A 12538-nucleotide genomic window follows, 5' to 3' on the forward strand; every position below is an offset into this window, starting at 1 on the left:
GATGTCTAAAGCACATTCAGTTTCCTTCACTTTTTCTTTTAAAAACTCATTTTCAGCTCTTAACACATCTCTTTCAGATCTGCATTCATTGTATTTGTCAAGCAGTTTTGAGGTGTTTAAGGTAAGATCATCAATAATAGCATGCAAGTCCTCAATGGTCAAATCATAATAGTTTACCTCATCGAGATTGTTGTTTCCAGCCATGAAACAGTCCTTGTCATCTCCTTCAGATTCTTCTTCTTCATTTGAGTCATTCTCAAGATCTTCCCAAGCTGCCATGAGTACTCTCTTCCTTTCCTTCTTTCTTTTGTCCTCCTTTTTGAGCTTTGGACAGTTTGACTTGAAGTGTCCAGCCTCCTTGCAATGATGACATGTCACCTTGCTCAAGTCTATCTTGTGCTCCTTTGAACTTGAGCCCTTGTATTTGCCTTTGCTCTTCAACATCCTTCTAAATCTCCTAGCAAAAAACAAAAGCTCGTCATCTGAAATACCATCACTTAACTCACTCTCTTTCGGTTCTATTTGTGACTTAAGGGCTATTCCCTTTTTCTTTGAGTCTGTGTTTGTGTGTGTGGCTTCATAGGCAAGGAGTTTTCCTCTCAGCTCATCATAGGTTATAGGACTTATGTTGTTACTCTCGGTTAGGACAGTGGCAGTGTTTTCCCACTCTTTTGTGAGGCTTCTAAGGAGTTTTCTCACCAAGGTTTGTTCTGCATAGTTTGTACCCATAGCATCAAGGTTGTTGATTATGATTGAGAATCTCTCAAATGCTTCATCAATGCTTTCTCCATCCTTCATGCTAAACATCTCGTACTCTTTTCGCAGCATATCAATCCTCGTTTCTTTGACTTGTTTGGTGCCTTCATGTGTAACCTGGAGTTTTTCCCAGATTTCTTTGGCTGTCTTGCATCTAGACACCTTCCGGTATTCTTCAAAGCTGATAGCACAGTGAAGAAGGTTGATTGCTTTCGCGTTCAACTCTATCTTCTTCTTATCATCTTCATTCCATTCAGCTTCTTCTTTTGGAGTCACCACTCCATCAGCACTTGTTTTTGTTGGGATCTTTGGACCACTCACAACGATCTTCCATAGGTTGTAGTCAATGGATTGGATGAAGATCCTTATCCTTTCTTTCCAGTAGGAATAGTTCTTCCCATTGAAGAAAGGTGGTCGGTTGTTTGACTGACCTTCAGTGAGGGTGTAGGCAACTGTGGTGGTGCCCAGGTTGTTCGCCATTGGATCTTTGCTCCAAGCGGTTAAGCTTGATTCTTGAGACCTTAGCTCCTGATACCAATTGAAGGTTGTGGTAGGCTTAGAGAAGGGGGGTTGAATCTATGCCTTCCTTTTAATTTGCTGTTTTGACCCTTTTTAAGCAAAGCTTTGAATCTGATTCTGTTTGAACTCAGCAGCGGAAATTTATGAGACAATTTATTTTTGTCTCATGAAAAACAGAAAACAGAACATGACAGAGAAGAAGAAGCTAACACCAGCATATATCCTGGTTCGGTTGCTTTGTGCTATGCAACCTACATCCAGTCTCCTCCACAAATATGGAAGAATTTCACTATAGTTAACAGTATTACATACACCAATTTCACACTCAAGTTCTAGCCTAACTTGACATTGGCTATGCTAACACCTAACTATCTTCTCTTAGTGCTAACCCAACTAAGAAAGGGAAACCAAACAAGTGCAAGATACAAGACAATTAACCAACCTAAAGAAATCTGAAAACAACTCTAGGCTTTTCTCTCAAGTGTATCTCTCAACTATTTCACTCATGGCTTTTTCTTAAGCTTTCTCACTTTGCCTTTTCTCTCAAGAAATTACAGAAAGATAAGCTTAGAAAAGTACATTACAATCAGAAAAACATGAAGGAGATTGACTTCATCAACAGCCTCAAAGTTATGTGAAAAACCAGTTTTGCAAACCTCTGAATTTGTTCTTCAGTATTGGCAGAATGCTTCTTTGATAGAGAGCATTGTCCAAGTAGAGAAACTTCACAGGGAATACTTCACAGAACTCAACTTATCAAACTCTGGTTTTCTCTCCTTCCCTTGAATGAACAGCAAGCTCTTCTTTTATCTTCTTGCACGTTCTTTGGTTCTTCATCCAAGGTCAACACCTTGAGCCTTGAGCTTCACCAACCACAGATTCACTTTTTCTATTCAATCATCAAATTGGAACCTTTCCTTCTGACTTTTCCAACTTGACCGAAAGCCATGAATATGTAACTGAACTTGTTTTCCAATGGTCAACCAAATCTGAACCCTTGAATACCAACTTGGTCCCCAAGTCTTGAGTAAGACCGTAGATACACAGCAGAATAGGGCAGAGTGCAACTTTTCCTTCACAGCCATTTTCGGATAGAGCAGAGAGTAGGGAAGAAAGGATGAAGATCTGATTCATGCAAGATGATATGGTTTACCTTTCTTAAGCTTGATTTAGCTTGGGATTTCTGTTTTAGCTTCTGTGCTTCAAGCTTCAACTCTCTCTCTCTTGCTTCTTTGGTTAATGGCTTATGGAAGAAGCTTTTCTTCTCTTTCTCTTTCTTGCTTTTTCTGAAATCTTGATGTGACTTGATTAGAAGGAAGAAGAACGTTGCTTTTAGTTAAGCAGGAGAGAGGGAATTTCAATTCTGAAACCAGTTCGGGCTTGGATCATGTAACCCGTTTGGCCCATCTGATTTCTTTGGCTTTTATCCTTTGCTTTTGTTTGGACTTTACCCATTAGCCTTGCTGCATTGTCCTTATACCTTTTGGGCTATTAACATTTTGGCCTGCAACAATAAACAATTAGTTAATAAGTAGATATAATTAATCAACACTAATTATTTATTTTGCTCAAAAATAATGTTTGTCATCATTAATTAATTTAGTTAATTTCTTAACTCAACAAGTTCCATCTGCGCTTTCTTCCGATAGCGACAGTTCCGTCTGCACTTTCTTCCGGCAGTTCTGTCTATATCCGTTCTATTAGTTTATGCATTTTTTTATTTTGTTGTATTAATTTTTAAATAAGTTTCAAACTCAAGTTGTCACTTGAGTTTGAGGGAGATGTTAGAATATAATTAAGATTAATTAGGATCAATTAGTATTATTTAGTATATCTGAATATTTATTATAGGAGATTACATCTTTATTATTACGATTCTCTTAGTACCTATAAATACCTTTTATATTGTATCATTCCAGACAACTTGAGTACACAACTTGATTGCACTCAATAATACACAAATCATTCCCCCAATTTCATCTCTTGTTTCTAACAAACAGAATTGACGGCAGGACAAAATTGAGACGATTTTAAAATGTTAGGGACTTGAATAGGAGAAAAATGTTGGGGACAAAAATGATACATAGAAATAAATTTTAATTTTATTGTTCAATAATATCAATTTTTTAATATATATAGTATTCAATTATTTTTTAATTACATCTAAGTAAATTATACTTAATCATATTACTTTCATTTTAAATAAATTAATTTTTTTTATAATTTTACTCTTAAAAATTTTTAGTTATCATGAAATATTTGTAGAATGACTAGTATATAAACTTGTAGAAAAGAAAAAAAATATATATATACAATAAAATATAACTTATACTTTTTGTCTCTAATGTATCAAAATTCTTCAAAATTATAAAAAAAATAAATTTATTTAAAATAAAAATAATATGATTAAATGTAATTTATTTAGATGTAATTAAAAAATAATTAAATACCATGTACAGTAAAAAATTAATAGGATAAAGTACTAAATTGGTCCCTTACGTTTAGGGGTAATTCTAATTTGGTCCTTAAGGTTTAAAGTGTTCTATTTGAATCCAAAAAAGTTTTATTTAGCTTCAATTTAGTCCCACCGGAGGTCAAAGATAAACAATTAACAAAATGTTCTACATAACAGCAGTACAAGAACAAGGTCGATAACCTAAAGAATAAGTACAAGTTCCAGAGGCATAAAATCAACCGTGGATGCATCAATACATTTATTTATCATTTTTCTTATAATTAAAATAAAATATTTTCTATAAAACTAAAAAAAATGTTAAATACATGTATTGATGCATCCACGGTTGATTTTGTGCCTCTGGAGCTTGAACCAATTCTCAAAATTATCAACTTTGTTCTTATACTGTTGTCATGTAGAACATTTCGTTAATTATTTATTTTTGACCTCACGGTGGGACTAAATTGAAGCTAAATAAAACTTTTTTGGATTCAAATAAGACACTTTAAACCTTAAGGACCAAAATAGGATTATGGCCAAACGTAAGGGACTAATTAAGTACTTTACTTAAATTAATATTATTAAAAGATAAAATTAAATTAAAATTTATTTTTATATATCGTTTTTGTCCCTAACGTTTTCATCCTATTCAAGTCCCTAGCGTTTTAAAATTGTCTCAATTTTGTTTCGCCGTCAATTCTGTTAACGGATCCCTAACGGCAGGACAACATTGAGTCAATTTTGAAATGTTAGGAACTTAAATAGGACGACTGAAACATTAGGGACAAGTTTGGGATTTATCCCAAACGTTGGGGATAAAAACGATACTTTACTCTTTTAGAAATAAGAGCAAAATAATATAGTAAAATAATAAAAAATATTAACATTAATATTTAGATATTTAAATCTTAGAATATATTAGTTAGTCAAATTTCTAAAAAATAAATGTAATTAACACATCTAAAAATATATTAATTTATTTTTTTTATTTTAATGTTTTGATAATATTGCATGAGTAATACATTTATTATTAGAACCGCCGTCGTTGGGTTCACTAAGAAGAAGAACGACGAAGACAGTTAATTTGGGAAAAAGAAATCGAGAGAGATGACCACGTCGGAGTGGAAACTGCCTCTATTTTTCCTTCTTCTTCTTCGTTCTCCCTCCTGTTTGTTATGTTTCTCTTTTTTTTTATTTTATAATTTTTTTGGTTAGGGTAATTTGATCATAAATTTTAAGATTTTGGTAAAAAAGACGATTTTAAAATTAAATTAAACCTTAAGAATGATTTTGCATGCAAAAAAATATTTGGGACAAAAATTTTTTTGACCTATATCTTAGAGACCAAAATCGTATTTCACCCTCAATATCAGTATCTAGTCAAGCATCTAATATCTATCAAATCAAATTTTTATTGATTATTTTTTATATGATACAAAAAAATTATACCTCCATAATTACAAAATCTATAAAAATTATAACTCGAATAAATTAATTTAGAATATTTTTTATTTTTTATTTTAGTGTTTGAATTTTCACTAAAATTATGTGAGAGGGATAAAAAACTTGTTAAAAAAATAAAAATTCAAAATCAAACAATGCAACCATAATTCTCATTATATGTAGTTATAGATAAAATAATATCTTTTTTCTATTAAAAAATATTTAAATAATTTATTGATATTTAATTAAAAATTGACATTTTATGATATTATGGTAAAAACTTTTTCAATAAATATAATATTAAAAGTATAAAGAAAAATAAATTAAACGAAATAATAAAAAGTAAACAAAAAATATATATTAAAAAAATATTTAATATTAATAATTTTATTTATATTTAAAAGTTTAAGTTTGACTTGAGATAATTAAATAATTAGATTATTATTATTATTTATTTTAAATTTATATAATATAATAATTTTTATCATTGTATTAATATCTAATAATATAAATATTTCTTATACATCATTTTTTGTAAGTGCGGGGACAAATAAATTATTACAATAGAAAAAATTATCTATACATATATATATATGTATTTATTTATTTATTTATTATTAATTTTTTAAAAATTCAATCGGGACAATTGCCCTCATACTTAATATATGTAGATCTGGCCGTGACAACAAGCCAAAAAATGCTAACTTTTTCAGCCATATCAGTTAATCAGTCCCATAATTGATGGCAATACTAAACATAAGGACTACCATAAATCACATTACAAACACATAATAACTTGCTATCCAAGAACAACTCAATGCTCACATTCTAGTCGAAAATATTAAGATCTGCATACACATTCTGTCTGGAAAAGAGAAATCAAATACCACCATTGTGTCCCTGAGCTTTAGAGATACTAATAGTAGTATAACCAAGACTACAAAAAAATTTCATTCTATAAAAAATGACGAGTTTCAAAAAGATTGAAAAAAATAAAGACGATACCTACGAATAAGGTCTTTACAATGAACTTAGGCCATTTTATTAGACACACTCCTTATATTCCAAACTAAAAACTTATACTGACTACTATCAATAAAAAATAGGATAAAAAAAGACTCACAAAACTAAGTCTATGTGCTCGAATTTGGCCCCTTTTTTCATCTTGTCAAAAAATTGGAGCCTTAGAGTGATGTGCTCCCTTGTGAACGCCTCCTCGAATGGAGAATTCTAAAGGAAGACAGACCTTTATCATTTACGATGAACAAAGGGCGTTTTTGCACCTGATGGGCCAACATCTTTCACATTATTGTTGCCGCTTCGACCTTGGCTTGGATGGTCCATCTTGTTTTTATAAACTCTTCTCTCATTCACACCCCGTCCAAAAATAGGTTTCTTTCTTGATTGTAAGATAACAAAGTCTCTATCTATTTTGGACTTGGCGTGGTTCTGACTTTGGCCCATTGTGAAACCCTTCTCATCATGACTTATTTTGTTCTTCCCTTAGTTTTTTCTTAACTTCTGTCCAGCCCTCCACCGATTTTCATCATTAATATTATCACGAGTAAATAGTCATTTTTAACTATTTATACCCTAATCCAAATTACCGTTTCAGGTAATCTCAAAATATTATCGTCGTTATCGAAGACTTGAAACTCTACATCTGCATATGGCGGATAACCAGTATGAATACAGCCACACGGCGTCTGATTAGAACCAGAGTCCCACCATGATAACCTGACGCTAGCATTACCTCCACTGTGAGAAAGAACAAACACCATCCATGGAGAAGGAACATTGGGAAACCTTCATCTGTCGGGGATTCATTCGGAAGTCCACCCGCCTGATGATGAAGAACCTCATCTGACGGAAATACTTGGGTTAGTTCATGGCCACTTGGATGGTTAGAGAAACTCGAGTTGGAGGCTGAGCGACAACGAGAAGTAGAACGGGAATTATGAAAAGAAGTACGATGACGAAAAGAGTTGGAGGATATTATACCTGAGGGTTTTAGGCAGATTTTTAGTAGATTAGAACGCATATTATACCTGAGGGTGTTAGTGTATCTATAGTAGAGTCAGTAACCACATTTGTTGAAGTAGTTCCATCTTTATTGATGGATAACCGTTCCCTTTATTTTGGGAGTTTGTTATCATCTATCTTTTAGGGAGGGATAGTGGAAGAGATTTGCGGAGGTAGCTACATGTTTGGGTTGGTATAGCTGGGCTCCTTTGTCGATGTCCGACCTCTTTAAAGAGGTCGGGTTTGCTCGTGAAGCCACCTTTCTAGGTGGGCCTTTTTGTTATTTGGGCCTTGCTTTGCTTGTTGATGAAGGAAAAGTGAATATAAATTGAGAAATGAATGAGATTGAGAAATGTCTTATTGAAAAGGGTTTATGCACTTGAAAGAACTTGAGGATGAGAGTGACTATGATGAGGTTAAAAGTGAGTCGGGCATTATATCCCAGGGTCTTGGTTTATTGAAAGAGTTTTATCTTGGCAAGGACAGGGTTTGATCCTACTTGTTGTGGTTATTGTGCATATACAAAGATGGTGGTATAATCCCGCTTGGTCAGTGCGTAAACCGTTGTGCAGGGATGGTGGTTTTATCCTGCCTGTAGTGAGGACAGAGGTTTTATCCGGCTCACGTATTGATGAATTATTTAGTGAGGATGGTGGTGTGATCCAGCTTGCATATTATTTTGTGTTGGTCAAGGACGGTGGTTTAGTCCCACTTATTCGAGTCGGGTTTGGCAACATAACCAACGCATGAACTCATGGCCAGTAGGACAGACATGCATCATTTTCATCTATGTGACATTGATTAGGTGTGATTATTGTATATGTGGTTTGCCTATGTGATTGTTATTGTTTAACTGCTATCTGTTATAATTACTGTAATTGAATCTGGTTGTGCTTGAACTTTATTACTCGTGTTTGCTGTGACCGTTCTATTATGAGACCTTGTATATATGGAGGCTGAGATGAAATGGAGAGAACTTGGGAGTAAAAGAAACATGATAAGTGAAGGTGAGAGAACTAATAAGAGATAGTTTGAGAAGGACGTGAGGTTTATTAGAGAGAGAAATGTCGAATAAAAACCAAATGAGCATGAGTGCAGTTAGTTGGTCTAGCATACCTTATTATTTTTCTGGCTTAGTATATTTCTAGGCTTGGATTTCTGTTTGTTGAACTGTTAGAATTGCCTAGAGGATTCGTGTAGTCTTTACATCGTCTCTGCTTTGGAACTGTTATCCCTGCTGAGAACCCCGAAAGAGATAATGTTCTCACCCGTTTCGGGTATTTTCATCTTACAGGTATTGGACGTGATGCACCTTGTTGAGCATGCAGTTTCTGCTTTCATGAAGCAAAGATTATCTTTTGGGGATTTTGATTTTATGAAAATATTTTATATATAATCTCCACTGCTGTATTTTATAACTTGTGTACCCCTCTTAGAGATTGATTCTAGAGAAATAGGATTTCTATTTTTATTTTACTCTTGGGTTGTATTATATTAACTAGTCGGCCTTATCTTCGCAAGTCAAGACTAGTGTTGTTATGTATAATTTTTGAATCATATATATACACTTATGTCGTTTCACTTACGTATATTACCGTTTTCTAAGTGTGACGCGATTCTGCTTATGTCCTTTTTTCACGGGCTCCTAGTATATCATATTCCTTTTTTATATAAGTATGTATTTTGTTTTTAGAAGTCGTGATACCTCACCACCGTTGATTTACGACCTAGACGTAAAGCTCTGTGTGGTAGGGTGTTACATTATGGTATTAGAGCAATTCGTTCTTTTAGAGCTTAAGGGAAAGACTAACTATGCTTCTGAGCATACTTTGAGTTATGTTACGTGCTATTTAGGATATCTGACTAATAAATATAGCATAAGGTTCATAAGTTTGCATTTGGAACTTTGAAGTGCTAGACTTGCGATATTGAGACTGGTCACCTTGATATCACTTGTTTGGTGTGAACAGGACCAGATGGTGACTCGTGGACGTGGTCGCGGTTGAGATAGAGATAGAAATAAAAATGAGGAAGACGAGACAAATGTGAACAGCCCCGCAAACTTCATGGCTACCCTGGAGAACATGGCTGCGACTATGCAGGCCACAGTTGCTGCCTTAGGAAATCAGGCTAACAATATAAGTGGAGGAAATGGGGATAATGGGTCGATGACAATGTAATCCTTCTTGAAGGTGCATCCTCCAACCTTCATAGGAACTACGAACCCCACTGAGGTCGACAATTGGTTTCAGGCAATGGAGAGAGCTTTGCAAGCACAGCAGGCACCTGAAGAACAGTGGGTGGAATTCGGGACCTAACAGTTACAAGGAGAAGCTCAGTTCTCGTGACAAGGAGATCATCATTTATTTCAACAAGGTGATGTTGCAGTTAGTTGGGATGCCTTTCGAGTGGAGTTCTATAAGAAGTATTTTCCAAACTCGGTTAAGGCAGTGAAGGAGTTGGAGCTGCTACAACTGAAGCAAGGTTCTATGACGGTGGCGGAATACACTAGTAAGTTTGAGGAGTTATGTCGGTTCTCGATGCTTTGTCAAGGTGCTCCAGAGAGGTATGAGGAGTGGAAGTGTATTAAGTACGAGGGTGGACTTCGGAGTGAAATTTTGACTGCTGTGGGGCCTATGGAGGTCCGAATCTTCTCCGAGTTCATGAATAAGAGTAGAGTTATAGAGGAGTGCTTAAGGAAGGCTGCTGTGAAAAAGAATGACTGTGGGGAGTTCTATAGGAATGGTCAAGATAGAGATTTCGCACCAAGGGGCCAAAGCTTTAAGAGGAGTGGTCATGCACCGCAATACTCACAAGACCGCAACGACTACTGAAAGGGTGACCATCACAAAGGACATGGTAAGGGAAAGCAGGTAGAGACTCAGCAAGAGGACTTGAGATGTCTGAGATGCGAAAGATACCATCCAAAAATGTCGTGCATGACTGGGCTAGGATTATGCTACCACTGCGGATTTCCTGGGCATGTCTCTAGACATTGTCCCAACAGGAAGGACCAGGATGCGAGTTGGTCTTAGCGACAAGGTTGAGAATCTCTAATATGAGGTAATTGTGAAATGGGTAACCAAATTCTAATTGCATTGTATGATATTGAAACACCGCGTTTATCCATAGTTTGTAATGGAGATAGGACTGAAAATGTCAAACTTAGTGTCACATTTAGGATTAAATTTAATAGTGCCGCGTAGAGTATGGCCGTTAGAGTTGGCAGAACTTAAGAAGATTTTTGGTTGACATGGGCGGATGATCAAATTCTTAAAGGTAAGCAAATCTAGTAACGCTGCAGAAGCATAGTTATCTTCATGGCCATGTGAGGTTTTATATGAGTGGGAGTACCAATAAAATCCTTGTGATCCAATCTATCTCTTCTTTTGTCAGTTGCATTGAAGTTCATTATTCCTAATTCTTTCTTGGAAATAATTTGAATATTCTCAGTTCTATTCCTCATTCGCATATATCCTTGCATGAAACGTGTACTCATTGATGTGAGCCCAAACCCATTTCGAACCAATCAAGTGGATCTTCAATCCTTGAGGGGATCACTGTCGAGTTGAGTCACCTCCATTCATGAACTCAAAATTCTTCTAAAGCTAGCAGGGATATGTTTCGAGTCAATGAGCTTTTTGTTTCCGCTAAGGATTCTTAATTTGAAAATTTCTTTCTTAGGATGTGCTTTAGTTCTCTTTCTGGTGCATTTCATTATTTTCTATGACCTCACTTGATCGTAACACAGAGCGTCTTTTCGATTTTTGGCGGATACCATTCGAGTTGCTTGTTTTCTTTTGGATCTGGTATCCCTTCGAATAAACTCGAGCCTATTTCGGTGTTGCATGCGATTCCTAGACACATCCATTGAAATGCTAGTTCTTTAGAGCGTGATTTGTGGATACAGAAGGAGAAACCTATAACTATATGCCATCGCTAGAAGTTGTGGAGTGGTGATTTTTGGGGAAAAAGTTTTGAATTTATCTAAGTCTAAAGTGGATGGTTGTAAGATTGCGAGGGGTTGATGCTCCGTTGTGTTGATATGGGGCTGGAGAGCCTAGTATGGTTAGGTTTCGACTTGTGTCGAGAAATGTCGCAGGAAAAGAAGTTTTGCTGGTTAAGTTCGTTCGGAGTCGAACCGGGGTGAGATAGCACACGTAGGAGCTTAATGTTAAATATGAGAAAGGACTCTCCTCAATATTGAGACAAGGTGACTTATGGTTAACATAGAGAAATAGCTAGGTTTTTTGTGACTAATAATCAGAGTGGCGCAGCAAAAGTGGGTTGGAACATTCAATTTGAATTAGGTTTATGGGACCGGAAAGGGTGTTGGTAGCGTGGTGTTATCAGTTGCATTCTATAAAGAATGAGAATAGGTTATTTAAGTCACAAAATCTTACTATGGGTATTGAGGAAGTTTCATTAATGAAGATTACCTGAAGTCGGACAGACCTTGAGAAGCATACATGGAAAGTGGAGATACATGAGAGGAAAAATAATCCAGAGTTAGTTATGAGTGGTCAAATTTTGAGGACAAAATTTTTATTAAGGTGGGTAGGATATAAGACCCGAGAAAATTATAAAAGGATTATTTGGATAATTAATCATCAAGTTAAAATAGTTAAAACGCATCCGGATGGAGTCAAAAATCAAGACTAAGAAATTTGAAGATTTAATTATGATATTTGGACTTAGTGAATTTTTTTGAGTCGAAAAACATAATTCTTTGCGTAAAAATGTGCACTGAAAATTTGACCGACAATACCGGCTGAGATCTGTCTGATACTGAAGTTGAGGAAATTAATTATAAGTGAATAAGGTTAAGAAATTAGAATTTATAATTTGGGAAGATAGAAATATTTAAAATACGATTTAAAACTATAATCTAAAAGGTTTTGGCCAAAAATTAGGCCAACCGACTAAACCAAGTGAACTGGATCCAAGTGGCCCAAGCCCATATATATAAACCCTCACTTAATAGAATTTCATCCACTCATCCCCCATATTTGAGAGAGAGCCACAGACTTGAAGAGAGGAGAGTGAGGAGCCACCATTGTTACTATTCATTTCAACATTCAAATTACCATAAATTTTGATATGGAGCTTCGATTGACGAGCCGTTTGCAGCCACGCGTAACTCTCCTCATCCTCTTTAATTCTATTTAAGCTTTGTGGTAAATAACTCTCAGTTTTTTGTCCAATTTTCTGTTCCTTATAGATTCACGTTTTTTTGTTTTGGGGTTATTGAATTTTTGTGATTTTAGTTGTTTAGGGGTACTCTAGCATGGATTATAAGTGGGTTTCACCCAAATTTTGTGTGGGTTAAGGTAAGGAAGCTTT

This window comes from Arachis hypogaea, chromosome 5 (genome assembly GCF_003086295.3).
Source record: "Arachis hypogaea cultivar Tifrunner chromosome 5, arahy.Tifrunner.gnm2.J5K5, whole genome shotgun sequence".
Lineage (NCBI taxonomy): Eukaryota > Viridiplantae > Streptophyta > Magnoliopsida > Fabales > Fabaceae > Arachis > Arachis hypogaea.